General features: G+C 41.1%; 18 non-coding genes across 18 annotated transcripts; all 18 read left to right on the plus strand.

The window, feature by feature from the left end:
- The first annotated feature begins 69 nt into the window (after positions 1-69).
- On the plus strand, positions 70-188 carry LOC145150140 (5S ribosomal RNA). The gene has a single exon (XR_013730965.1). It is a non-coding gene; the product is annotated as a 5S ribosomal RNA (ribosomal RNA).
- A 226-nt stretch (positions 189-414) lies between these two features.
- Positions 415-533, plus strand: LOC145151191 (5S ribosomal RNA). Its single transcript, XR_013731959.1, has one exon. It is a non-coding gene; the product is annotated as a 5S ribosomal RNA (ribosomal RNA).
- Positions 534-759: 226 nt separating this feature from the next.
- On the plus strand, positions 760-878 carry LOC145150084 (5S ribosomal RNA). Its single transcript, XR_013730912.1, has one exon. It is a non-coding gene; the product is annotated as a 5S ribosomal RNA (ribosomal RNA).
- Positions 879-1,101: 223 nt separating this feature from the next.
- Positions 1,102-1,220, plus strand: LOC145149103 (5S ribosomal RNA). Its single transcript, XR_013729963.1, has one exon. It is a non-coding gene; the product is annotated as a 5S ribosomal RNA (ribosomal RNA).
- Positions 1,221-1,450: 230 nt separating this feature from the next.
- LOC145151156 (5S ribosomal RNA) lies at positions 1,451-1,569 on the plus strand. The gene has a single exon (XR_013731925.1). It is a non-coding gene; the product is annotated as a 5S ribosomal RNA (ribosomal RNA).
- A 229-nt stretch (positions 1,570-1,798) lies between these two features.
- Positions 1,799-1,917, plus strand: LOC145149485 (5S ribosomal RNA). Its single transcript, XR_013730350.1, has one exon. It is a non-coding gene; the product is annotated as a 5S ribosomal RNA (ribosomal RNA).
- Positions 1,918-2,146: 229 nt separating this feature from the next.
- Positions 2,147-2,265, plus strand: LOC145150854 (5S ribosomal RNA). Its single transcript, XR_013731669.1, has one exon. It is a non-coding gene; the product is annotated as a 5S ribosomal RNA (ribosomal RNA).
- Positions 2,266-2,492: 227 nt separating this feature from the next.
- On the plus strand, positions 2,493-2,611 carry LOC145151272 (5S ribosomal RNA). Its single transcript, XR_013732029.1, has one exon. It is a non-coding gene; the product is annotated as a 5S ribosomal RNA (ribosomal RNA).
- A 224-nt stretch (positions 2,612-2,835) lies between these two features.
- Positions 2,836-2,954, plus strand: LOC145144632 (5S ribosomal RNA). The gene has a single exon (XR_013725641.1). It is a non-coding gene; the product is annotated as a 5S ribosomal RNA (ribosomal RNA).
- Positions 2,955-3,184: 230 nt separating this feature from the next.
- On the plus strand, positions 3,185-3,303 carry LOC145150562 (5S ribosomal RNA). The gene has a single exon (XR_013731379.1). It is a non-coding gene; the product is annotated as a 5S ribosomal RNA (ribosomal RNA).
- A 228-nt stretch (positions 3,304-3,531) lies between these two features.
- On the plus strand, positions 3,532-3,650 carry LOC145149225 (5S ribosomal RNA). The gene has a single exon (XR_013730077.1). It is a non-coding gene; the product is annotated as a 5S ribosomal RNA (ribosomal RNA).
- A 229-nt stretch (positions 3,651-3,879) lies between these two features.
- Positions 3,880-3,998, plus strand: LOC145144047 (5S ribosomal RNA). Its single transcript, XR_013725068.1, has one exon. It is a non-coding gene; the product is annotated as a 5S ribosomal RNA (ribosomal RNA).
- Positions 3,999-4,226: 228 nt separating this feature from the next.
- LOC145149462 (5S ribosomal RNA) lies at positions 4,227-4,345 on the plus strand. Its single transcript, XR_013730324.1, has one exon. It is a non-coding gene; the product is annotated as a 5S ribosomal RNA (ribosomal RNA).
- A 229-nt stretch (positions 4,346-4,574) lies between these two features.
- Positions 4,575-4,692, plus strand: LOC145149409 (5S ribosomal RNA). Its single transcript, XR_013730268.1, has one exon. It is a non-coding gene; the product is annotated as a 5S ribosomal RNA (ribosomal RNA).
- Positions 4,693-4,918: 226 nt separating this feature from the next.
- Positions 4,919-5,037, plus strand: LOC145150516 (5S ribosomal RNA). Its single transcript, XR_013731337.1, has one exon. It is a non-coding gene; the product is annotated as a 5S ribosomal RNA (ribosomal RNA).
- Positions 5,038-5,578: 541 nt separating this feature from the next.
- On the plus strand, positions 5,579-5,697 carry LOC145150840 (5S ribosomal RNA). The gene has a single exon (XR_013731653.1). It is a non-coding gene; the product is annotated as a 5S ribosomal RNA (ribosomal RNA).
- A 396-nt stretch (positions 5,698-6,093) lies between these two features.
- Positions 6,094-6,212, plus strand: LOC145145549 (5S ribosomal RNA). The gene has a single exon (XR_013726516.1). It is a non-coding gene; the product is annotated as a 5S ribosomal RNA (ribosomal RNA).
- A 229-nt stretch (positions 6,213-6,441) lies between these two features.
- On the plus strand, positions 6,442-6,560 carry LOC145149549 (5S ribosomal RNA). The gene has a single exon (XR_013730406.1). It is a non-coding gene; the product is annotated as a 5S ribosomal RNA (ribosomal RNA).
- The last annotated feature ends 20,198 nt before the right edge of the window (positions 6,561-26,758 follow it).

Below are 26,758 nucleotides of genomic sequence, written 5' to 3' on the forward strand. Positions count from 1 at the left end.
TCGCGTACGAAAACAAAGGAGGTTCTGTGTCATTTAAGACATAAAAGCAATAAGCATGGATAGTATTTCGGTTGCGATCATACCGGCACTAATTCACCGGATCCCATCAGAACTCCGCAGTTAAGCGTGCTTAAGCGAGAGTAGTACTAGGATGGGTGACCCCTTGGGAAGTCCTCGTGTTGCACCCCCTTTTTCGTTGCCCGTTTGCGTTTTTTTAGATTTTACGTGCATTTTTTTTTGTTTTTTTTCTTTCTTGCTATTTCTATGCTCGGGTGGCGTCCGCTTCATGGTTGATGGTTTTCGTATTTTTGGAACGGAGCCGATCGGTCACGTGGGTCCCACGCCTCGCGTACGAAAACAAAGGAGGTTGTGCGTCTTTTAAGACATAAAAGAAATAAGCATGGATAGTATTTCGGGTGCGATCATAGCAGCACTAATGCACTGGATCCCATCAGAACTACGCAGTTAAGCGTGCTTGGGTGAGAGTAGTACTAGGATGGGTGACCCCCTGGGAAGTCCTCGTCTTACACCCCTTTTTCGTTGCCCGTTTGCATTTTTTTAGATTTTACGTGCGGTTTTTTTTTGTTTTTTTTCTTTCTTGCTATTTCTATGCTCGGGTGGCCTCTGCTTCATGGTTGATGGTTTTCGTATTTTTGGAACGGAGCCGATCGGTCACGTGGGTCCCACGCCTCGCGTACGAAAACAAAGGAGGTTCTGCGTCTTTTAAGACATAAAAGCAATAAGCATGGATAGTATTTCGGGTGCGATCATACCAGCACTAATTCAACGGATCCCATCAGAACTCTGCAGTTAAGCGTGCTTGGGCGAGGGAAGTACTAGGATGGGTGACCCCCTGGTAAGTCCTCGTGTTGCACCCCCTTTTTTCGTTGCATGTTTGCGTTTTTTTAGATTTTACGCGCGGTTTTTTTGTTTTTTTTTCTTGCTATTTCTATGGTCGGGTGGCCTCCGCTTCATGGTTGATGGTTTTCGTATTTTTGGAACGGAGCCGATCGGTCACGTGGGTACCACGCCTCGCGTACGAAAACAAAGGAGGTTCTGCGTCTTTTAAGACATAAAAGCAATAAGCATGGATAGTATTTCGGGTGCGGTCATACCAGCACAAATGCAACGGATCCCATCAGAACTACGCAGTTAAGTGTGCTTGGGCGAGAGTAGTACTAGGATGGGTGACCCCCTGAGAAGTCCTCGTGTTGCACCCCCCTTTTTCGTTGCCCGTTTGCGTTTTTTTAGATTTTACGTGCGGTTTTTTTTTGTTTTTTTTTTCTTTCTTGATATTTCTATGCTCGGGTGGCCTCTGCTTCATGGTTGATGGTTTTCGTATTTTTGGAACGGAGCCGATCGGTCATGTGGGTCGCACGCCTCGCGTACAAATACAAAGGAGGTTCTGCGTCTTTTAAGACATAAAAGCAATAAGCATGGATAGTATTTCGGGTGCGATCATACCAACACTAATTCAACGGATCTCATCAGAACTCTGCAGTTAAGCGTGCTTGGGCGAGAGTAGTACTAGGATGGGTGACCCCCTGGTAAGTCCTCGTGTTGCACCTCCCCTTTTTCGTTGCCCGTTTGCGTTTTTTTAGATTTTACGCGTGGTTTTTTTTTGTTTTTTTTCTTTCTTGCTATTTCTATGCTCGGGTGGCCTCCGCTTCATGGTTGATGGTTTTCGTATTTTTGGAACGGAGCCGATCGGTCACGTGGGTCCCATGCCTCGCGTACGAATACAAAGGAGGTTCTGCGTCTTTTAAGACATAAAAGCAATAAGTTTGGATAGAATTTCGGGTGTGATCATACCAGCAGTAATGCACCGGATCCCATCAGAACTCTGCAGTTAAGCGTGCTTGGGCGAGAGTAGTACTAGCATGGGTAACCCCCTGGGAAGTCCTCGTGTTGCACCCCCTTTTTCGTTGCCTGTTTGCGTTTTTTTAGATTTTACGTGCGGTTTTTTTTTTGTTTTTTTTTCTTTCTTGCTATTTCTATGCTCTGGTGGCCTCCGCTTCATGGTTGATGGTTTTCGTATTTTTGGAACGGAGCCGATCGGTCACGTGGGTCCCACGCCTCGCGTACGAAAATAAAGGAGGTTCTGCGTCTTTTAAGACATAAAAGCAATAAGCATGGATAGTATTTCGGGTGCGATCATACCAGCACTAATGCACCGGATCCCATCAGAACTACGCAGTTAAGCGTGCTTGGGTGAGAGTAGTACTAGGATGGGTGATCCCCTGGGAAGTCCTCGTCTTACACCCCCTTTTTCGTTGCCCGTTTGCGTTTTTTTAGATTTTACGTGCGGTTTTTTTTGTTTTTTTTTCTTTCTTGCTATTTCTATGCTCGGGTGGCCTCTGCTTCATGGTTGATGGTTTTCGTATTTCTGGAACGGAGCCGATCGGTCACGTGGGTCCCACGTCTCGCGTACGAAAACAAAGGAGGTTCTGCGTCTTTTAAGACATAAAAGCAATAAGCATGGATAGTATTTCGGGTGCGATCATACAAGCACTAATTCAACGGATCCCATCAGAACTCTGCAGTTAACCGTGCTTGGGCGAGGGAAGTACTAGGATGGGTGACCCACTGGTAAGTCCTCGTGTTGCACCCCCCTTTTTCGTTGACCGTTTGCGTTTTTTTAGATTTTACGTGCGGTTTTTTTTGTTTTTTTTTCTTGCTATTTCTATGCTCGGGTGGCCTCCGCTTCATGGTTGATGGTTTTCGTATTTTTGGAACGGAGCCGATCGGTCACGTGGGTCCCACGCCTCGCGTACGAAAACAAAGAAGGTTCTGCGTCTTTTCAGACATAAAAGCAATAAGCATGGATAGTATTTCGGGTGCGATCATACCAGCACTAATGTACCGGATCCCATCAGAACTCCGCAGTTAAGCGTGCTTGGGCGAGAGTTGTACTAGGATGGGTGACCCCCTGGGAAGTCCTCGTGTTGCACCCACTTTTTCGTTGCCCGTTTGCGTTTTTTAAGATTTTACGTGCGGTTTTTTTTTGTTTTTTTTTTCTTTCTTGCTATTTCTATACTCTGGTGGCCTCCGCTTCATGGTTGATGGTTTTCGTATTTTTGGAATGGAGCCGATCGGTCACGTGGGTCCCACGCCTCGCATACGAATACAAAGGAGGTTCTGCGTCTTTTAAGACATAAAAGCAATAAGCATGGATAGTATTTCGGTGTGTGATCATACCAGCAGTAATGCACCGGATCACATCAGAACTCCGCAGTTAAGCGTGCTTGGGCGAGAATACTACTAGGATGGGTGACCCCCTGGGAAGTCCTCGTGTTGCACCCACCTTTTTCGTTGCCCGTTTGCGTTTTTTTAGGTTTTACGTGCGGTTTTTTTTTGTTTTTTTTCTTTCTTGCTATGTCTATGCTCGGGTGGACTCCGCTTCATGGTTGATGGTTTTCGTATTTTTGGAACGGAGCCGATCGGTCACGTGGGTCCCACACCTCGCGTACGAAAACAAAGGAGGTTCTGCGTCTTTTAAGACATAAAAGCAATCAGCATGGATAATATTTCAGGTGCGATCATACCAGCACTAATGCATCGGATCCCATCAGAACTCCGCAGTTAAGCGTGCTTGGGCGAGAGTAGTACTAGGATGGGTGACACCCTGGGAAGTCCTCGTGTTGCACCCCCCTTTTTCGTTGCCCGTTTGCGTTTTTTTAGATTTTATGTGCGTTTTTTTTTTGTTTTTTTTTGTTTCTTGCTATTTATATGCTCGGGTGGCCTCCGCTTCATGGTTGATGGTTTTCGTATTTTTGGAACGGAGCCGATCGGTCACGTGGGTCCCACGCCTCGCGTACGAAAACAAAGGAGTTTCTGCGTCTTTCAAGACATAAAAGCAATAAGCATGGATAGTATTTCGGGTGCGATCATACCAGCACTAATGCACCGGATCCCATCAGAAGTCCGCAGTTAAGCGTGCTTGGGCGAGAGTAGTACTAGGATGGGTGACCCCCTGGGAAGTCCTCGTGTTGCACCCCCCCTTTTTCGTTGCCCGTTTGCATTTTTTTAGATTTTATGTGCGGTTTTTTTTGTTTTTTTTCTTTCTTGCTATTTCTATGCTCGGGTGGCCTCCGCTTCATGGTTGATGGTTTTCGTATTTCTCGAACGAAGCCGATCGGTCACGTGGGTCCCACGCCTCGCGAACGAATACAAAGGACGTTCTGCGTCTTTTAAGACATAAAAGCAATAAGCAAGGATAGTATTTTGGGTGCGATCATAACAGCACTAATGCCCCGGATCCCATCAGAACTCCGCAGGTAAGCGTGCTTGGGCGAGAGTAGTACTAGGATGGGTGACCCCCTGGGAAGTCCTCGTGTTGCATCCCCCTTTTTCGTTGCCCGTTTGCGTTTTTTTAGATTTTACGTGCGGTTTTTTTTGTTTTTTTTTTCTTTCTTGCTATGTCTATGCTCGGGTGGCCTCCGCTTCATGGTTGATGGTTTTCGTATTTTTGGAACGGAGCCGATCGCTCTCGTGGGTCCCACGCCTTGCGTACGAAAACAAAGGATGTTCTGCGTCTTCTAAGACATAAAAACAATAAGCATGGATATTATTTCGGGTGCGATCATACCAACACTAATGCACCGGATCCCATCAGAACTCCGAAGTTAAGCGTGCTTGGGCGAGAGTAGTACTAGGATGGATGACCCCTGGGAAGTCCTCGTGTTGCACCTCTTTTCCGTTGTCCGTTTGCGTTTTTTTAAGTTTTAAGTGCGTTTTTTTTTGTTTTTTTTTCTTTCTTGCTATGTCTATGCTCGGGCGGCCTCCAGTTCAATGTTGATGGTTTTCGTATTTTCGGAATGGAGCCGATCGCTCACGTGGGTCTCACGCCTCGCGTTCGAAAACAAAGGATGTTCTGCATCTTGTAAGACATAAAAACAATAAGCATGGATAGTATTTCGAGTGCGATCATACCAGCACTAATGACCCGGATCCCATCAGAACTCCGCAGTTAAGCGTGCTTGGGCGAGAGTAGTACTAGGATGTGTGACCCCCTGGGAAGTCCTTGTGTTGCACCCCCCTTTTTCGTTGCCCGTTTGCGTTTTTTTAGATTTTACATGCGGTTTTTTTTTGTTTTTTTTTCTTTCTTGCTATTTCTATGCTCGGGTGGCCTCCGCTTCATGGTTGATGGTTTTCGTATTTTTGGAACGGAGCCGATCGGTCACGTGGGTCCCACGCCCCGCGTACGAAAACAAAGGAGGTTCTGCGTCTTTTAAGACATAAAAGCAATAAGCATGGATAGTATTTCGGGTGCGATCATACCAGTTAAGCGTGCTTGGGCGAGAGTAGTACTAGGATGGGTGACCCCCTCGGAAGTCCTCGTGTTGCACCCACTTTTTCGTTGCCCGTTTGCGTTTTTTTAGATTTTACGTGCGGTTTTTTTTGTTTTTTTTTCTTTCTTGCTATTTCTATGCTCGGGTGGCCTCCGCTTCTTGGTTCATGGTTTTCGTATTTTTGGAACGAAGCCGATTGGTCACGTGGGTCCCACGCCTCGCGTACGAAAACAAAGGAGGTTGTGCGTCTTTTAAGACATAAAAGCAATAAGCATGGATAGTATTTCGGGTGCGATCATACCAGCACTAATTCAACGGATCCCATTAGAACTCTGCAGTTAAGCGTGCTTGGGCGAGAGTAGTACTAGGATGGGTGACCCCCTGGTAAGTCCTCGTGTTACACCCCCCTTTTTCGTTGCCCGTTTGCGTTCTTTTAGGTTTTAGGTGCGTTTTTTTTTGTTTTTTTTTCTTTCTTACTATGTCTATGCTCGGGCATAAAAGCAAAGGAGGTTCTGCGTACTCGTGTAGTACTAGGATGGGTGACCCCCTGGGAAGTCCTCGTGTTGCACCCCCCCTTTTTCGTTGCCCGTTTGCGTTTTTTGAGATTTTACGTGCGGTTTTTTTTTTGTTTTTTTTCTTTCTTGCTATTTCTATGCTCGGGTGGCCTCCGCTTCATGGTTGATGGTTTTCGTATTTTTGGAACGGAGCCGATCGGTCACGTGGGTCCCACGGCTCGCGTACGAAAACAAAGGAGGTTCTGCGTCTTTTAAGACATAAAAGCAATAAGCATGGATAGTATTTCGGGTGCGGTCATACCAGCACTAATGCAACGGATCCCATCAGAACTCCGCAGTTAAGCGTGCTTGGGCGAGAGTAGTACTAGGATGGGTGACCCCCTGAGAAGTCCTCGTGTTGCACCCCCCTTTTTCGTTGCCCGTTTGCGTTTTTTTAGATTTTACGTGCGGTTTTTTTTTGTTTTTTTTTCTTTCTTGATATTTCTATGCTCGGGTGGCCTCCGCTTCATGGTTGATGGTTTTCGTATTTTTGAAACGGAGTCGATCGGTCACATGGGTCCCACGCCTCGCGTACAAATACAAAGGAGGTTCTGCGTCTTTTAAGACATAAAAGCAATAAGCATGGATAGTATTTCGGGTGCGATCATACCAGCAGTAATGCACCGGATCCCATCAGAACTCTGCAGTTAAGCGTGCTTGGGCGAGAGTAGTACTAGGATGGGTGAGCCCCTGGGAAGTCCTCGTGTTGCACCCTCCTTTTTCGTTGCCCGTTTGCGTTTTTTTAAATTTTACGTGCGGTTTTTTTTTGTTTTTTTTTCTTTCTTGCTATTTCTATGCTCGGGTGGCCTCCGTTTCATGGTTGATGGTTTTCGTTTTTTTGGAACGGAGCCGATCGGTCACGTGGGTACCACGCCTCGCGTACGAAAACAAAGGAGGTTATGCGTCTTTCAAGACATAAAAGCAATAAGCATGGATTGTATTTCGGGTGCGATCATACCAGCACTAATTCAACGAATCCCATCAGAATGTTGGATTAATGTCTAAGTCCATAACTATAATTGGCAAGACTTGACCCGACCCGGCATGGTCCATTTGGGTTGCATGGCATCATGCATTTGGATAGACTATAATGAGAGAAATAACACTTAAGGTTGGTTAATATATTATAAGTTCTAATATATTAATAAGGTTATTTAATTAGTATTGATCAAGAATTAATTTGGAATTAATTAAGTGATCAAAAGGAGACTAATTAAATATATGGGTTGATTGTGTAAATCATTCATTCTTATATATGTGGGCTTGTGATCCAAGATTCCTTATGTTGGACTAAGTCCGTGGGGTGACCCATGGATACTCCATGGAGGTTAAAATCCATGGAGCATAAGGAATGGGTAAAGTTATGAGTTACATGGTGTAACCCTAATAGCCACCATATAAAAGAATCCCATGACTCAAGAAATCGTGCACTAATGTGTGAGTGTGAGGGCTAGACGATTTTAAGGAGTGTTCAAGTTTCTCTCAAGTTATTCCAAGTGTATTTGGTGTTGTGTGAACCATTTGAGGTGTCACACTTGGGGTACTAGGCACTCAAGCTTCATGAAGACATTCTACATCAAAGAGGTTTGTATTCTATCTTGTTATATTTATTATTTTGTATGCTAGATTAGGATAATACCTTGGATGTTCATAATTGTATGTATAATAGAGAAAACATAGATCCAAGGTATTTAGGGTTGCATGTACACTTAGGAGTGTTAGAATGCTCATAACCCAACAGTGGTATCAGAGCCTAGGCTTGTTTTTTTGTTATACTTGCAAAAGTAGCTGAAAAATCGAGTTGGATGTATATATTCGATTGTTTTGGCTGGAATTGGACTAGGAACATTACCCTAAGATGTTTTTGGACTTATAAACTTGTTTTTGATGTGGTAATGTTCATGCTAATCAAATTTCTAAGATAATTGTCATAATTTCAAGATTTGTATTAGTTTGTATGTTCATGCTAATTTCTTGAAGATTGATGATTTGAATTATCTTGTTCTTATGAGGTTCTTAGATTAATAGAAAAGTTGTGTGAAATAGTTGTTTTCAATCCATTTTAATCTAAAAGTTGATTCCAAAGTGTGTTTTTGTAACTTGTCCTCAAGTTATATGAAAAGTCACATTTAAGAATCATAAAACTCATAAAAGTTGGCAAAGGTTACAAAATGAAGAGTCTAGTTCTAATTAAATGGTTTTATGACTCCATAACTTGTCCTCAAGTTATGGAGGTTCAAGAGTCTCTTCATTAAATTAAAAAAAAGTGTAACCTTAATTAGTTCCATAAGTTACAATAAAAAAAAGTTATTTTTTTTATTAATTAGTTTAAAGTCTTCCATAACTTGTCCTCAAGTTATGGAACTTGAAGAGTTTTTTTTTTAATTAAAACTACTTTAAACTCATAAGTTATGGAATTAATTAGTTTTGAATAGTTTCAAAACTTGCCCTCAAGTTTTGGAATTTGAAAAGTTTTCACTTATGAATACTTTAATTCCAAGTTAGCCCTTAGAATTTTAAAAGTTAAAATTCAACCCTTATACTTTATAATATTATAAGTTAATAATATTTATATATATATGTATAAGAGTAAAGTCAGTCTTACCGTTAGTAGGCCTCATTCACGAAGCCGGTCTATAAGGGGGGTATAAGGTTACTGCCTATAAAATGACAGTTTAATGGGTGTCCACTCTCACCCACCACTTCCTTGACTGGTGGAGGGTCGTTAGCCGAACGGGTAGGACAAGGACTATAATTCTCCTTTCATTAAAAGTATTAATGATAAATACTAAGTAACTAAACTCTTATTAATACCCAATCTTAGTTACTTAGGAAAATGTGAATTTGGTGCTAACCCATGAAATTACACTTTGCACTTTGCTTAAGTCGTTAGTGGAGCGTGTGTGGTTAACCGGCACACTAACCTGGACTTAACAAGGTAGGCAAAGGGTAACTTAATATTTATCATAGTATCGGTGGAGCGTGTGTGGTTAACCGGCACACTGATTAAGGGGTAAATATTAAGGGTACCAAGTATATTTGCATGGTTATTCACACCTTGTTTTGTGATCCTCGGCATCCCAGTCACAAAACCTGAAGGGCACACTCGAGATTGAAACATGCCTTTGAACAGTTCAATGAATCTCAAAGATCTAGGACTTTCAAATCCAATTAAAACCTAATAAATTATTTCGTTTTTCATGGCGGAAATTGGTGAATCGTCATTCACCTACCTTCAAATATTTTATAGCTTGGATTACGGCATCCCTCTTTTAAGTTATAAAATAGTTTGTTGGGTCCTAGCCTTAATATTTCATATTGGGTGTCATATTAAGGACTTTAAATCAACTATCTTGAATATCTCCCAAAAAGATGTCTGGTCTAGACATTTGTGATCTTCCCAAATCTCTTGAAACAAGCTTTCCTAAATGAAGATGATGTCCCATGGATATCATACTTCTTTCACCTCCTCCAATTATTCTCCCTAACCCACAAGTTCCTAAAAAGTTTAAGGTCACTCAAGCCCTATTGGCAAGGCAAGGTCTAGGTGTGATCACATCTTGGAGATGTAGTCACATATTGACAAGCCGGGAGAGTTGGGTGTCAAAGTCTTGAGAAAGTTGGTGGCTCAACTACTTTCTAAGTCACATAGTGAGTTCTTTTGGGAATCCTATGAAACAGACTAAGACAAGACCCTTAATGATCTTATCTATTTGCTAAGATCAACTTCATAAAACGCTATGGACATTGACAATGATGACATTGGATATCCAGTAAAGCTCTCTCTTCCCAATGGAAAGGGATCGGCCATAGTCAACTCGGTTGACCCAATGGTAAAGAGAGAGACGAAGTCTGAGATAGTCCCATTATCAAGGGTCCATAGGTAACTATTGCCAAAGGAAGGGGCATTGGTTACGAAGCTGCCAAATTTACCTAAGGATGTTAAAGTCAATAAGTTTGGCTCTACTTCAGGTAAAGTCCATTGTCTAACTCTATTAAGTACATGCTGATTCTGATCGCGAAGATGGATTTCAATCGCATGGTTCGGTGATCAGAATTTTGGGCTATTACTTAAGAGTTATGATATTTATATTGCTTAGGAATAGATAACAACAAGGTTTTCATATGGATTGTAAGGATAAGTTTTTCCGCAAAGTTTTAAAATAAAAGAAAAAGGTTTTGATTTTATTTATTTTAAGTATCCTTACAATGGCATTTGTGAAAAGTTGTTGCTTATAAGATTCCATTGATAGCAATATTGGAAAAATGGATTTGATTCTTTCGGTTGTGGTAGTGTCTAATATTACCAAATAAGGAAAGATTCTCATCACCCAAGGTTCAATTGGACCGAAACTTGGAATCATGCAAGTTGTATAGTATGATGAATGAGAACTTTCAGCTTGGAAAATTAAGACTAATTCCTTATGTGAATAAGGAAAGGACTAAGGGATCGAGTACACATTCTTGTGCACTGGTCAAGTCCACCACAAAAGATCAAGAAGACTATTCGTCATGATTTACTTAAGTTCAGTAAATATGGTTATACTTATAAGTTTAAGTATAAGTCTGTAGCATTGGAGAAGTTTCAATGTGAGAAAGAACGAATAAGAAGAATCAAAGTATGGCAGAAAGATAAAAGTTTCTCAAATCTGAAAAGATGGGAGAGTACTTTAGTATCATGTTTATGATCATCTTAATGATTAAGATACCATATCACAATTGGTCCTCTAAAGTCATCTTAGTGCATTCTTATGACTAAGAAGAGGAGTCATGAATTGTTGAAATGGTTAAATCAAAAAGATGAGTCCTACTTCGTTCCAAAACAATTCTTAGAGTCATACTCCAAGATTGTAACTTGAGTGACATATCTTAAAGAGGGTTTGTTAACACTAGTCAAATGTAAGAGTAAAAGGTTATCTACTCTTGTACATTTGAAATTGGTAAGTTGTGATGTTTTGGATAAAACAGAGACCAACTTAGGCCAATTGTGTAAAGTGTTAGTCTTGATAAAGAATCCGCACTATATCTTGAATATTTGACAAGGGAGTCTTATATGTCAAGAGGACAGTGGGAGTCTTAAAGCTCTTGAAAGTTTCAAGACTTAATCAAGAATAAAACCTAAAGTCCTTCACTAGCACACGACTTGAGGTTTATAACCTATCGTGTTGAAATTTTTGTGCCTATTCAAGTTGGCTTTGCATAGGAGTTCTGAGAGTTCTCAATTGGTTGCACAACTACTTGGAAGCAATGGCAGGCACCTGAGCTGCCAAATGGCAAGAATTTAAGATTGCACAAGTTTAATCAATATGAGTTTGGATTTGTCACTAACCTTGTCTTGTGATTATGGTTTTGACAAATTCACATGGATAAGAACACATACACTATTAAATCTAAGTGTCATAAGGTTTCTCTTCGATTCATGAAAATGATGGTGAGGAAACACTTTCACTAAGTAGATTTTAGCTAGATAGCAATTGTGATATTTGCATTCTCAAAGTCGTTAGTGGAGCGTGCGTGGTTTACCGGCACACTAACATGGACTTGTGAGAAGTGGCAAAGGTCTAAACAATTGAGACTATGATTACGGCATCCCTTTTCATAGTTCTAAAATTGTTTAGACACACATGTGAGCTATCTAAGAGAGGTGTATGATTTTGATAAAGTTTTATCAAAACAATCTAGTATCAGAAATCTGAACTTTGGTAAGAAAGTCAGCTGATTTCTGAGTACATGTCAAAGCTAGTGGGAGCATAAGTGTTATGCTAATAATCATCATGTTAGTGGGAGCATGATAATTATGACAAAGGTTGCAAGTTAGCAATGTTAATTATAGAAAACAAAAGTTTCAATTCGTGAGGTTGCAGGGGTTGAAAAAGTTGTTTTGCTATAATTAAGGGAGAGGAAATTATACTTCATTTCAATTCTAAAAGCTTAGATTGAGATTTTAATCGTATTTAATCAAGGATATATATATGAATTTCATGTTGGAATGGCTCAACATAAGGAAATTCTATATATGGGTCCATTATTTGCGTTCTAAAATTCGATTATGATTACGGCATCCCTTTTCATAATCTGAATTTTGAGAACTTGGCAAATTGAAATGGAAATATTATAGCAAAAGACTGGTTTAGTCTTTATGTGAGACATCATGAATCGTGTCCCATATGCTTCGGATATAGGATCGATTACATGTGCTATATTCATCCTTTCTAAAATTTTCCAAATGCCTGGGCATTATGAAGGGAAAAGGTCTAGAATTGGATATGACTAAAATGATTAAGCAATTGTCGAGGACAATCTAAGGTTTACCAAAGATTGGTTGCTCAAGGACAGTTGGAAGTATAATGTTAATTCTGGAAGGACCATATTGACATAATCTGTAAGAAGGCAACTCTTGTTCAGAAGTGATAGTCAAAATGGAATATGGAAATGTTTCAAAGTTAGAAATTATTCAATCTGTGTAAGATTAGGAAACTTAATGAAAGAAGGATGTTTCCAAGGAGCTGATCTCCTTTGGAATGCTCTGTAATGATTGTTGTCAAGTCTTTCTGACTTCGTGCATAATCATTAAGAGGATCAATGCATATAAGTTTAGAATCTAACAGATTTCAGTAAATGGCATGAATTTGGAAGTCTTGCATTTGCAGTAAGGATTTGGGACTGTGAAAAGAGGATCATTGGAGTGATGTTCAATTGATCTATTTTACAAAGTAAAGATCATAGATAAACATAGTATGCATACTTGGTGTATGGCATGACTAGTGTTTAGAAAACATAGTGTATTTAAATTCAAGTATAAAGTTGATAAAACCGAAACAATGAATAATGAGTAATCAGTATGGTGATAAATAAAAGTGTTTATTTATATTCATAGGGTTTGATACCATATTTGATTCATTTATTCTTGTGTTTCACTTTGCATGTTTTGACTTCCAGAATAACTAAGTCGCTCTTCCTGAATGATTAAGTTATTCAAACCATCCACAGTCGGTCATATGTTGGAAGTAGATATGAATCAAGACTGTCATGGGTTGGTTTGTAGAGGTCCAAGTTGGTGGACAAAGTGGTGCTACAACACTCATGAGTGCTCATAAGTTCTGAGTATTGGATTCAACCCACGCTCATTTGAATCACTTCATGGATTTTATCACGAGTGATCATGAGACGATAATATCTTATATTCTTCAAACCTAGAGATATGAGTTGTTACTATGAGTTGGTTATACATTGATTGCACGAAAACGCATTGGTAACTCGATGTTATAAAACGTGCCTTTGTGTATGATTCAACAAGTAGTAGAACAAGCCATATGAGTCGAAGTTTATCCATTCCTTTTACCTTCGGGATAAAAGCGATATTTATGGGCCCCTCGATGATTTAAAGATGATACATGTGAGTGCTTGGCCAAGCTAGGACTGATTTGATTTGTTCAATCAGTCAGTCATCATGAATCGGAAATCGGGAAACAACAAATGGACAGAGAGAATGATTGATAATCCATGTCTCAATCCATATGATATCTAGAATGGAGGAATATATGATCCCTTATCTAATGGACAAGTCATTGACAAAGGTCAGAGTTCATCGACAAGGTCAGAGTTCGACAGAAGCTTTTGAGAGCTACGATTGCTGATCGGTTCCTGAAGTCATACGCAATAATAGTTTTAGACTTATCCAAGTGGGAGACTGTTGGATTAATGTCTAAGTCCATAACTATAATTGGTAAGACTTGACCCGACCCGACATGGTCCATTTGGGTTGCATGGCATCATGCATTTGGATAGACTATAATGAGAGAAATAACACTTAAGGTTGGTTAATATATTATAAGATCTAATATATTAATAAGGTTATTTAATTAGTATTGATCAAGAATTAATTTGGAATTAATTAAGTGATCAAAAGGAGACTAATTAAATATATGAGTTGATTGTGTAAATCATTCATTCTTATATATGTGGGCTTATGATCCAAGATTCCTTATGTTGGACTAAGTCCATGGGGTGACCTATGGATACTCCATGGAGGTTAAAATCCATGGAGCATAAGGAATGGGTAAAGTTATGAGTTACATGGTGTAACCCTAATAGCCACCATATAAAAGAATCCCATGGCTCAAGAAATCATGCACTAATGTGTGAGTGTGAGGGCTAGACGATTTCAAGGAGTGTTCAAGTTTCTCTCAAGTTATTCCAAGTGTATTTGGTGTTGTGTGAACCATTTGAGGTGTCACACTTGGGGCACTAGGCACTCAAGCTTCATGAAGACATTCTACATCAAAGAGGTATGTATTCTATCTTGTTATATTTATTATTTTGTATGCTAGATTAGGATAATACCTTGGATGTTCATAATTGTATGTATAATAGAGAAAACATAGATCCAAGGTATTTAGGGTTGCATGTACACTTAGGAGTGTTAGAATGCTCAAAACCCAACAGATAGCTTGCAGATATTCTGGGCAGCTTCATTTCCAATGCCCTATCTTGTGGCAGTGGTGGCACTCTGCCTCCTTGGGGTTAGAGTTGGGTTTAGCAGAACCAACTTTTGTTCCACTAGAGGAGGTACCATATTGGGACTTTCCCTTGTGGTGGCCCTTTGAGGGAGCCTTCCTCTTCTTACCCTTCCCTTGCCCTATTGCCAAGACAGGGGCAGCAACGGGAGTAGGAGTCGATGCAACAGACTTATCCTTGAGATTTCTCTCAGCAGTCCTTAACAAGCCTTGAAGCTTGCTCAAGGTGACCTCTTCCATATTCATATGGTAGGTCATGCAGAATTGGTTGTAGCAGGGAGGCAAGGTGTGAAGGATGATGTCGATTGCCAACTCTTCATCAAAGTTAACACTTAACTTCAGCAGGCGATCAACATATCTCTGCATCTTTTGCAGATGAGCGGTAAGGGACTCTCCATTACCCATTTTGGCAGTGATCATCGAAGTGATGATCTCGTACCTTTCTTGCCTAGTGCTTTGGTGGTACCGGTCCAGCAAGTCTTGATGCATTTCATAGGGATACATGTCCTCATAGGACTTTTGGAGTTCTGCAGTCATGGTCGCTAGCATGATGCAATGGACTTTCGTGGCATCACGCTCGTGGGCCTCAAAGGCAGCGATCTCATCAGCAGTGGCAGTGTTGAGGTTGATCTCCTTCAGCTTGTCATCAAGGGCATACTCTTTGTCTTCATAACGAGTGACCATTCGGATGTTGCGGATCCAATCATTGAAATTGGACCCGTCAAAGATCACTCTCCCATACAAGTTCATGAGTGAGAATAAGCCGGAGGAGTTCGAGCCGGAAGCGTTGTTGTTGACGTTCGATATCTGAAATAGAAAAGGACAAAGTTTGATTAGAAATGAATCCCCAATTAAACACCCAAATGAGAAATTAGGGCTAGGATCCAACAACATTATTTACAAATTAGAAGAGGGATGTCGTAATCTAACACGCAAATAATTTGAAGGTAAGTAAATGACGATTCACTAATTTTCCACCATGAAAAACGAAAAAGAGATTAAGTTTTAAATGTATTGAAAACTCCTAGATCTTTTGAGATTCATTAAACTTTTCAATGGCATGTTTAAATCTCGATATGCCCCTCTAGTTTGTGACTGGGATGCCGAGGATCACAAAGCGGGTGTGAATAACCATGCAAATGTATATGGTTCCCTCATTGCTACGGTCACCTATTCAATGTGCCGGTTAACCACACACGCTCCATCGAACTATGACAAACAATGAGTCACCATTTGCTACCTTTGCTTAGAGCCCAATTAGTGTGCCGGTTAACCACACACGCTCCACTAACATCTTAGCAAGGGCACAAAGTGTAATTTCTTGGGATTGCATCAATTCACTTATGCCTAAAGTAACTAGGATTGGAAATTTTGAAAAACATTTAGTTACTTTTATAAATTCATTATACTTTTAATGAGGAAAGGGTTGCCCTATCCTACCCGTTCGGCTAACGACCCTCCACCAATCAAGGAAGCGGTGGGTGACAGTGGACACCCATTAAACGGCCATTTTATAGGCCATAACCTTATACCCCCCTTATAGATCGACTTCGTGAATGAGACCTACTAACGGTAAGACTAGCATTTTAAGTTATATATATATATATATATATATATATATATATATATATATATATATATATATATATATATATATATATATATATATATATATATTAATCTTGTAATATTATAATAGTATATGGTGAATTTTAAACTTGTAAATTTCTAGGGTTTGAAATTTAAATAATTCAAATTAAACTTTTAAGCAAAAATTTAAATTTCAAAACTTGTGGGCAAGTTTTGAACTTTTCAAAATATATATGATCAAATAGCAAATAATTTGAAATTAAACATTTAATTTAATGATTATCTAAATTTGACCTAATCCATTTTATTTACAAGATAATTCAACAATTAATTTAAATAATCAAATAATTATCAAATAAGGAATTTATTATTCAAAAAATTGGTAATTATCTTTTGGTTTGGCAAGGATAATCATAAACTAACAATAAAATTCGGATTTCATTAGTTAAAAACGATTTAGCCAATTATCCTTAAGCAAAACAACAAGAAATCCCGAAAATCCCTCTGCCAGACGCTCCGACTCGCCGAGTCCCCTTATGGATGTGACAACCCGAAACTTTCATTCTGTACACTTGGTCAACTTTATCAACATTTAACTTGATTTTCGTTACCTTTTAACGTCGTTTAAGAGTTAGTTTAAGTGTTTTAAGCTTGAGTACAGCCGTGAATGAGATTAGAAATGAGTCAACGAGTCGTTTAGAGACAAAACCGGGCCATACACCCTCTCGGGAGGAGTGTACGACCGTACACCTGAGTGTGCGGCCGCACACCCACCCTCCAGCCGCACACTCCCCCTTATATATATAAGGTGACCCCCTTCACTCATTCCTTTCATTTGGCTGCACTTTACTTTCTCTCTCTAAAAACTTCATCCAAGAACACTCTAAAGGCCTCAAGAACGTGAATTACTCCATCATTCAGCTTGTTAGAGTGGTAAGATACCTTGATCTAAGCTTCAAACTCATCATGTTCTTCGTGTTCTTCATCACTTGAAGGTGTACGGCCGCACACCTTCATAAGGTGGACGTACACACCTCAAAAACTCTCCAAGGTGAGAGTTTGGACTTGAAACTTCCGAAAATCGATATTTTGGACATGAATGAAGAGAGTACGGCCGCACATCCCTATGTACGGCCGCACTCCCCCATGTACGACCGCACACGTCCTCTATACGGCCGCACACTCCTGTGTGCAACCGCACACACATGCTGACCGCACACCCTGGCCGCACACACACTCTTTTGGCCATACACCTCCCTTGTTTGATCATATAGGGTCCCGACAAGTATTTCCAAGTCTTTAGGGTTGTTTCCCGTCATGTTTAGTCATGAAACACCCTAAATCTAACACATATATGTGTTATCACATGTTAATAGGATCCACTTGCGTACGAAACATCGGTTGACACTCAGCACTTGTAACCGATCATACACCCAGATCCTACGTCTAACGGTGAGTTCATACCCCTACGCCTTTTTCCGAGTTTTTCTTGTTTTCAGTGGGAGAATACAAGCAAAAGTACAAGAAAACTTGTGCTCAAGTATATTATTTTGTTTAAAATAATTATATGTTCAGTATGCTTTTAACATAGAAAACAGTTTTACCAAACGATTAAGAAATCAACTCGTAAAAACAGTTTTAAAAACTAAAGCAAGGAACTTGTGAATCTTGTCATAAAATGTGATATTTTGCAAAGGATTCATACAAAACATAAACAGGATTTTCAGTATTATTACATGTAAATTTGTTAGGCTAAGTTTTGAGACACGTCCTTGGTAACACTCCACCGGATACGAGAGTGTAGGACTAACCCTTGTAACCAGAATCTCTAGGAGGGAGAGCGTGACTATTGTGTATAGATCTATATGGGACTGACTATCCCGCACCTTCGCTGCTAGCTACAGCGGGACCATTAGGTTCAGGGGTGACAAAGTCATAAAAAGATACTGGCCCCGTTACGTGCCATATCTAGTCTAAGTACGGTTATGACACTCACAACCTAGGTAACAGAGATTTACTTTTGTAATAATGAAACTAGTGAACTAACCTCAAAGTAATAACCGATATGATTACTAGAGGGTATTAGTAATACCCTTAGGATCTAGTTCACTACTTATTTATTAGTTTTATTTATGTAATTAGGCTAATACACCTCATAGGGAACAAACATGGTTTTTCAAGGAAACTACACCTAACGATACAAGTATGGTAGATACTTGTACACCTCATTTCAGAACAGAAAACCAACTATCAACTTTTAAGGAAAATATAGGATTTTCCTGGGATAACTCAACCTTCCGTATACAGGCTGTTTAACATATGGATAATCAAACATATTTCATAAGAAAATATAGGATTTTCTTGGGAAACACTTTTCAAAGGATCAAAGAAACATTTCTTTCACCAGAACTAAACGCTTATGAACTCACCAGCTTTATGCTGATATTTTAAAACTGCTTGTATTCTCAGGGCAACAATAGACAGGTACTCTTGCCAACTTTTGGAGAAGACGGAGCATTTTGGAGTCACGTCTTTTACTTTTATTATATACTGTTATGTATAAACCATGTTTTTGAACAATGTAAATAATCATATTATAATGTAATGGTTGTATTTACTTCGCTTACTATGATACAACTATTGTGATACTACGCATGCCGTCCTCCGCCCTGGAATGTTTCCGCCATCGGTTTCGGGGTGTGACAGATTGGTATCAGAGCTATTGTTTATAGTGAACTAAGTATACCGAACCTTACATGGTATACAACTATAAACACTAAGGGGCTGAAGTGCTCTAAACTAAAAGTATACTTTTAAAATATAAGTATTTTTACAAAGAGTATACAAGTATGCCTACATACCAGAAACAATATCATGAGTAGAACAAAACAAAAGTATTTTGGATGTTGAACACTGCGGTTAAACCTGGGCAGTTATGTAATCATGTCTAGGGTCAATATAGCCTGATCAACTATATTTATTTGAGACATGACCAACATGTGCTTGGGAGTGACTTTAGTTTTGCAACAGGCCTAAAACTTACCCAATATCCATTCAACAAGGTATCAAAAGAACAAAACATGCAACTTAAAATACTATAGGAGTATTTTAGTCAGAGCCGAATACATTGTAGAAATTCATTTCTAGTGTTGCTACCTATTTGTTTCTTAGCGATAACTTATTTGCATTGGTAGCTTTGCTTTGTTTATCGCTTAGTAGAACACTCTAGCCATCATATTGAGATACATCTTTATATCTCTTGATTCGATTCTAGAGGACTTACCATCCTCTTCTTCCTGGTTGTTTCTAGAACAAGATGCCTCCCCGAAAAAGACCTATCAGAAGGAACGACGACACTCCACCACCACCACCGCCCCCTCAGTTCGATCCCGTTATGTTCCAAGCATCTGTTACTGCTGATGTGGCTGCCGCGATGTAACAAGTTAATCCTGGCGGATCTGGTGGACAGGGAGGTGGTACTCATCCCCAAAATCATGAAGGTGGTCAGGGACACCAAAAGGAGTGCTCTTATAAGGACTTCATGAACGCAAAACCCACCTCTTTCGACGGCAAAGGAGGTGTTATTGCCCCGACTCAATGGTTCGGAAAGATTGAGTCCATTTTCGGAATCTGTTCCTGTTCTGAGGCCAACAAAGTAAAATTCGCCGCTTGCACTTTCGCCAACAGAGCACTGACCTGGTGGAATGGTCGACTCAAATCACTAACCCTGCCAGTGGCGAATGCTATGGGTTGGGAAAGTTTAAAAGAACTAATGTTAGCTGAGTACTGCCCACGGGGCGAGATGCAGAAACTAGAGCAGGAACTCCGGAACCTAAGGATGAAGGAATCCGACATTGCTGCCTACACTTCTAGGTTTGAAGACCTAGCACTTCTTTGTCCGGGAATGGTCACCCTGGAAACCAAGAAGATAGAGAGATTCATATGGGGACTGACGCACCCACAAAAGGAAATGTCCTGGCTACTAGGCCAAACACCTTTGACAGCGCTAAGTGTCTGGCGCAAACTCTCATAGATCATGGAGTTGATCTCGATATTGTGACAGCCACTCCTGAGCCAGCAAAAGGGAGTGGTGAGAAAAGAAAGTTCTAGAAGCAGCGAAAGGGCCAGTCTTCACAGGATCCCTCAAAGAAACAGCAAACGGTGGCAGTCCACGCTGCTACTACTCCTGCCGCTGCTCCTGCCATGCAAACACCTACCAGTAAATATGCTGGTACCCTTCCTCGGTGCGACAAGTGCAATTATCATCATAATCCCGGCCCATGCCGAGAAATGTCATGCACCAGCTGTGGCAGAAAGGGACACACAACTCGAGTTTGCAAAACACCAGTACCACCAGCCAATCAGGCATCTGGAGCAGGCGTCGGTCAAGCCTGTTATGGTTGTGGAGAAATCGGGCACTACAAGAGAAACTGCCCCAAGGCAACAACAGCAGGTGGCACGGGGAGAGTACTGACAATGGGTCAAGAAGAGGCAGTTGCAGATCCCACAGTTGTTTCGGGTACGTTCCTCCTCGACAACTCTTATGCATGCATTCTTTTCGATTCTAGTGCGGAGAGGAGTTTTGTTAGTCATGCATTCAAACATCTTCTGAAACATAAACCTCAACCACTAACTGAAACATTTACCGTCGAGATGGCTAACGGTGAGAAAGAGAGCTCTAATGATATATACGTAGGATGTACCCTTACCTGGAATGATCATTCTTTTCCTATCGACCTTATGCCAGTCTCCATAAAAAGCTTTGATGTCATCATCGGCATGGATTGGTTGAGCCCCAATCATGCTGATATTATTTGTTACGAAAAAGCTATCCGTCTTAATCTTTCCTCTGATGAAACTCTTGTCATATACGACGATAAACTCAGTTCAAACCTCCGTATCATTTCGTGCATCAAGGCCCAGAAACTCCTACGAAAGGAGTGTTATGCATTCCTAGCCCACGTCATTAACGAGAAGCAGGAAGTTAAAGATCTCGAGAGCAACCCCGAAGTCTGAAACTTTCCCGATGTTTTTCCTGAAGATCTCCCGGGAATCCCTCCCGAACGCCAAGTCGAGTTTCGCATCGACTTAGTCCCCGAAGCTACCCCCGTAGCTAAATCCCCATACCGATTAGCGCCGGCAGAAATGCAAGAGTTATCTAGTCAGCTCAATGAGCTGCTCAGCAAAGGGTTCATCAGACCGAGTTTCTCGCCCTGGGGAGCCCCGTACTTATTTGTGAAAAAGAAGGATGGATCCTTTCGGATGTGTATCGACTATCGAGAGCTGAACAAGCTCACAGTCAAAAACCGTTACCCTCTTCCTCGAATCGACGACCTCTTCGATCAACTTCAAGGAGCCAGCTACTTTTCCAAAATAGACCTAAGATCAGGGTACCATGAGCTGCGAGTCCATGAGAGTGATGTTCCAAAGACAGCATTTCGGACTCGGTATGGTCACTACGAATTTGTAGTGATTCCCTTCGGTCTAACCAACGCACCGGCAGTATTCATGGACCTGATGAATCGGGTGTGCTGTTCTTTCCTGGAAAAGTTTGTAATCGTGTTCATCGACGATATACTTGTCTATTCCAGAAGTAAAGAAGATCATTGACAGCACTTGAGATCGGTGTTGGAAACCTTAAGGACGAAAAAGCTGTACGCGAAATTCTCCAAGTGCGAATTCTGGATTCGAAAAGTAACCTTCTTAGGTCACGTGGTAAGCGAGGAAGGCATACACGTGGACCCCTCCAAAATCAAAGCGATAGAGGACTGGTCAGCACCGAAGACGCCCACATAAATCCGTCAATTCTTGGGTCTCGCTGGCTACTATCGCAGATTTATCCAGAATTTCTCCAGAATTGCCAAACCCTTAACCACTCTGACTCAGAAAGGCGTACCCTTTTGTTGGAGTGAGAAGCAAGACACTGCGTTCCAAACATTGAAGCAGGCCCTGTGCAGCGCACCTATTTTGTCTCTACCCGAAGGGACGGAGGACTTCGTTGTCTACTGTGATGCATCCAATCAGGGCCTAGGTTGTGTGCTCATGCAACGAGGAAACGTCATTGCTTATGCCTCAAGACAGCTGAAAGCACACGAAGTCAACTACACGACGCACGACCTGGAATTGGGAGCAGTAGTCTTCGCACTGAAAATATGGAGACATTATCTCTACGGAACCAAGTGCACTGTCTTCACTGACCATAAGAGCCTACAACATATTTTCGACCAGAAGGAACTAAACATGACACAACGGCGATGGGTTGAGCTACTCAACGATTACGAGTGCGAAATCCGCTACCATCCCGGTAAGGCCAATGTGGTTGCAGATGCCCTCAGCCGGAAGGAATACTCAGGACGTAGAGTGAAGGCTCTGACCATGACTATCCATTCCCATTTATCCGCGCAAATCAAGGAGGCTCAGCTGGAAGCCTTTAAACCAGAGAACATGCCGGGATAAGCCTTGAGAGGAATGGAAAAGAACCTAGAGATCAAGGGAGACGGAGTCTATTATTTCATGGACCGGATCTGGACCCCAAAGTTCGGTGGTTACAAAGAGGTTGTAATGAACGAAACTCACAAAGCTAGATACTCCGTTCACCCAGGTTCGGACAAGATGTACCTCGATCTCAAGAAACTATATTGGTGGCCGAACATGAAAGCAGAAATCGCTACCTTCGTGGGCAAGTGCCTGACTTGCGCCAAGGTGAAGGTCGAATATCAGAAGCCCTCAGGTCTACTCCACCAGCCGGAGATACCTGAGTGGAAGTGGGAGAGAATTACTATGGATTTTATCACCAAACTACCCAAGTCTCCGAATGGGCACGATGCCATTTGGGTAATTGTCGACCGTCTGACTAAATCCGCCCACTTCCTGCCGATCAAGGAAAACTTCAAAATGGAGAGACTCACGCGAATCTACATCCGAGATATTGTTCGACTACATGGTGTACCTGTGTCCATTATCTCCGATCGAGATAGCAGGTTCACTTCGAGGTTCTGGCAGTCACTACAGAAGGCTCTTGGAACTAAGCTGGATATGAGCACAGCGTACCATCCTCAGACAGATGGGCAGAGTGAGAGAACCGTCCAAACCTTGGAAGACATGTTGAGAGCATGTGTCATTGACTTCGGTGAGTCGTGGGACACCCATTTGCCCTTGGTCGAAATTTCCTATAACAACAGCTACCACACAAGCATGAAGGCTGCGCCTTTTGAAGCTCTCTATGGCCGCAAGTGCAGATCCCCTCTGTGCTGGGCTGAGGTGGGCGACACGCAGCTAGCTAAGGGGCAAGTCCCTGACAACACTCTCACTAGTCCAGAAATCATCCGCGAAACCACCGAAAAGATCGTACAAATCTGAGAACGACTTAAGGCCTCACGAGATAGACAAAAGAGCTACGCCGATAAACGACGAAAACCCTTGGAGTTCCAGGTTGGAGACCATGTTCAGTTGAAGGTCTCACCCTGGAAAGGCATGATACGCTTCGGAAAGCGTGGAAAGCTAAACCCAAGGTACATAGGACCATTCGAGATCCTCGCTAGGATCGGCCCCGTAGCCTACAAACTTCGTTTACCGCAAGAACTTAGCAACATTCATCCTCTCTTTCACGTTTCGAATCTTAAGAAATGCATATCCGACAAAACCCTGACGATTCCTCTCGATGAGATTGAAATCAATGAGAACCTGAACTTCGTGGAAGAACCAGTCGAAATCATGGATAGAGAGATCAAACGAACAAAACAAAGTCGCATCCCGATAGTGAAGGTTCGCTGGAATGCCAAGCGGGGATCCGAATTCACTTGGGAGCGTGAAGAACAGATGAATCAGAAATATCCACATCTCTTTTATATTTCATGATTTGTATTCTATGTTTGAATTTCGGGACGAAATTCCCTCTAACGGGGGGATAATGTGACAACCCGAAACTTTCATTCTGTACACTTGGTCAACTTTATCAACATTTAACTTGATTTCCGTCACTTTTTATCGCCGTTTAAGAGTTAGTTTAAGTGTTTTAAGCTTGAGTACAGCAGGGAATGAGATTAGAACTGAGTCAACGAGTCGTTTAGAGACAAAACCGGGCCATACACCCTCTCGGGAGGAGTATACGGTCGTACACCTGAGTGTGCGGCCGCACACCCACCCTCCAGCCGCACACTCCCCCTTATATATATAAGGTTACCCCATTCACTCATTCCTTTCATTTGGCTGCACTTTACTTTCTCTCTCTACTTTCTCTCTCTAAAAACTTCATCCAAGAACACTCTAAAGGCCTCAAGAACGTGAATTACTCCATCATTCAGCTTATAATAGTGGTAAGACACCTTGATCTAAGCTTAAAACTCATCATGTTCTTCGTGTTCTTCATCACTTAAAGGTGTACGGCCGCACACCTTCATAAGGTGGCCGTACACACCTCAAAAACTCTCCAAGGTGAGAGTTTGGACTTGAAACTTCCGAAAATCGATATTTTGGACATGAATGAAGAGAGTACGGCCGCACATCCCTATGTACGGCCGCACACCCCCATGTACGACCGCACACGTCCTCTATACGGCCGCACACTCCTGTGTGCAACCGCACACACATGCTGACCGCACACCCTGGCCGCACACACACTCTTTTGGCCGTACACCTCCCTTGTTTGATCATATAGGGTCCCGGCAAGTATTTCCAAGTCTTTAGGGTTGTTTCCCGTCATGTTTAGTCATGAACCACCCTAAATCTAACACACATATGTGTTATCACATGTTAATAGGATCCACTTGCGTACGAAACATCGGTTGACACTCAGCACTTGTAACCGATCATACACCCAGATCCTACGTCTAACGGTGAGTTCATACCCCTACGCCTTTTTCCGAGTTTTTCATGTTTTCAGGAGGAGAATACAAGCAAAAGTACAAGAAAACTTGTGCTCAAGTATATTATTTTGTTTAAAATAATTATATGTTCAGTATGATTTTAACACAGAAAACAGTTTTACCAAACGATTAAGAAATCAACTCGTAAAAACAGTTTTCAAAACTAAAGCAAGGAACTTGTGAATCTTGTCATAAAATGTGATATTGTGCAAAGGATTCATACAAAACATAAACAGGATTTTCAGTATTATTACATGTAAATTTGTTAGGCTAAGTTTTGAGACACGTCCTTGGTAACACTCCACCGGATACGAGAGTGTAGGACTAACCATTGTAACCAGAATCTCTTGGAGGGAGAGCGTGACTATTGTGTATAGATCTATATGGGACTGACTATCCCGCACCTTCGCTGCTAGCTACACCGGGACCATTAGGTTCAGGGGTGACAAAGTCATAAAAAGATACTGGCCCCGTTATGTGCCATATCTAGTCTAAGTACGGTTATGACACTCACAACCTAGGTAACAGAGATTTACTTTTGTAATAATGAAACTAGTGAACTAACCTCAAAGTAATAACCGATATGATTACTAGAGGGTATTAGTAATACCCTTAGGATCTAGTTCACTACTTATTTATTAGTTTTATTTATGTAATAAGGCTAATACACCTCATAGGGAACAAACATGGTTTTTCAAGGAAACTACACCTAACGATACAAGTATGGTAGATACTTGTACACCTCATTTCAGAACAGAAAACCAACTATCAACTTTTAAGGAAAATATAGGATTTTCCTGGGATAACTCAACCTTCCGTAAACAGGTTGTTTAACATATGGATAATCAAACATCTTTCATAAGAAAATATAGGATTTTCTTGGGAAACACTTTTCAAAGGATCAAAGAAACATTTCTTTCACCAGAACTAAACGCTTATGAACTCACCAGCTTTATGCTGATATTTTAAAACTGCTTGTATTCTTAGGGCAACAATAGACAGGTACTCTTGCCAACTTTTGGAGAAGACGGAGCATTTTGGAGTCACGTCATTTACTTTTGTTATATACTGTTATGTATAAACCATGTTTTTGAACAATGTAAATAATCATATTACAATGTAATGGTTGTGTTTACTTTGCTTACTATGATACAACTGTTGTGATACTACGCATGACGTCCTCCGCCCCGGAACGTTTCCGCGATCAGTTTCGGGGTGTGACAATGCACTCGTTAAGTTCATCCTACTTGTCGAGTCCACATTGGGACTCGCCGAGTCTGCCAGGCAGTTGACCCAAAAACTCAATTTTCAAGCAAGAATGAAATACATAGTATCAAATACAAAAGAAGCCAACCTGGCTCTGATACCATTGATGGTGTTACACAAAATAGCATCCTATGTGCTCATTCAAACCCTAATGCTTGGATCTAGGCTTCTCTATTGTACGTGCAATTCATGCAAGACTTTCAAACCCTAGATCTAGTGTATATAATCGAAAGTGACATAATAAAACAGATCTAGATGTTTACCTTGTTGTTGATTGAAGATCTTGAAGCCTTGAGAACTTTAGCACCTCAAGTGTTGTGGCTCTAATGAATCACAAACACCAATAGCAATTGGAGGAAGCAAGAGAGAGAGGGGAGAGGAGAAATTCGGCTCTAGGACTTCTAGGGTTCAAGTGGCCGAATTTCCCATGCCCAATGGGTCTTTATATAGGTGTAGGAATTAGGGTTTCAGTCATTATCCTTATCTGGTTACTTAGCCACCAAGCAGCCCATAAGATAATTCTAGAACCCTTCATTTTGGACGAATTCTAAAGGCATTATCCTTAGAATTCGTCTACCCTATCTATTAGGGTTTCCTTGCCCAACTTTGCAACTATCAGATAATTACAGTTCAGCCCCCTAGTTCAATTAACTTCTTTTGATCACAAAACTAATTCT

Source organism: Lactuca virosa, chromosome 1 (genome assembly GCF_052849685.1).
Source record: "Lactuca virosa cultivar CGN04683 chromosome 1, Lactuca_virosa_CGN04683_v6, whole genome shotgun sequence".
NCBI classification, from domain to species: domain Eukaryota; kingdom Viridiplantae; phylum Streptophyta; class Magnoliopsida; order Asterales; family Asteraceae; genus Lactuca; species Lactuca virosa.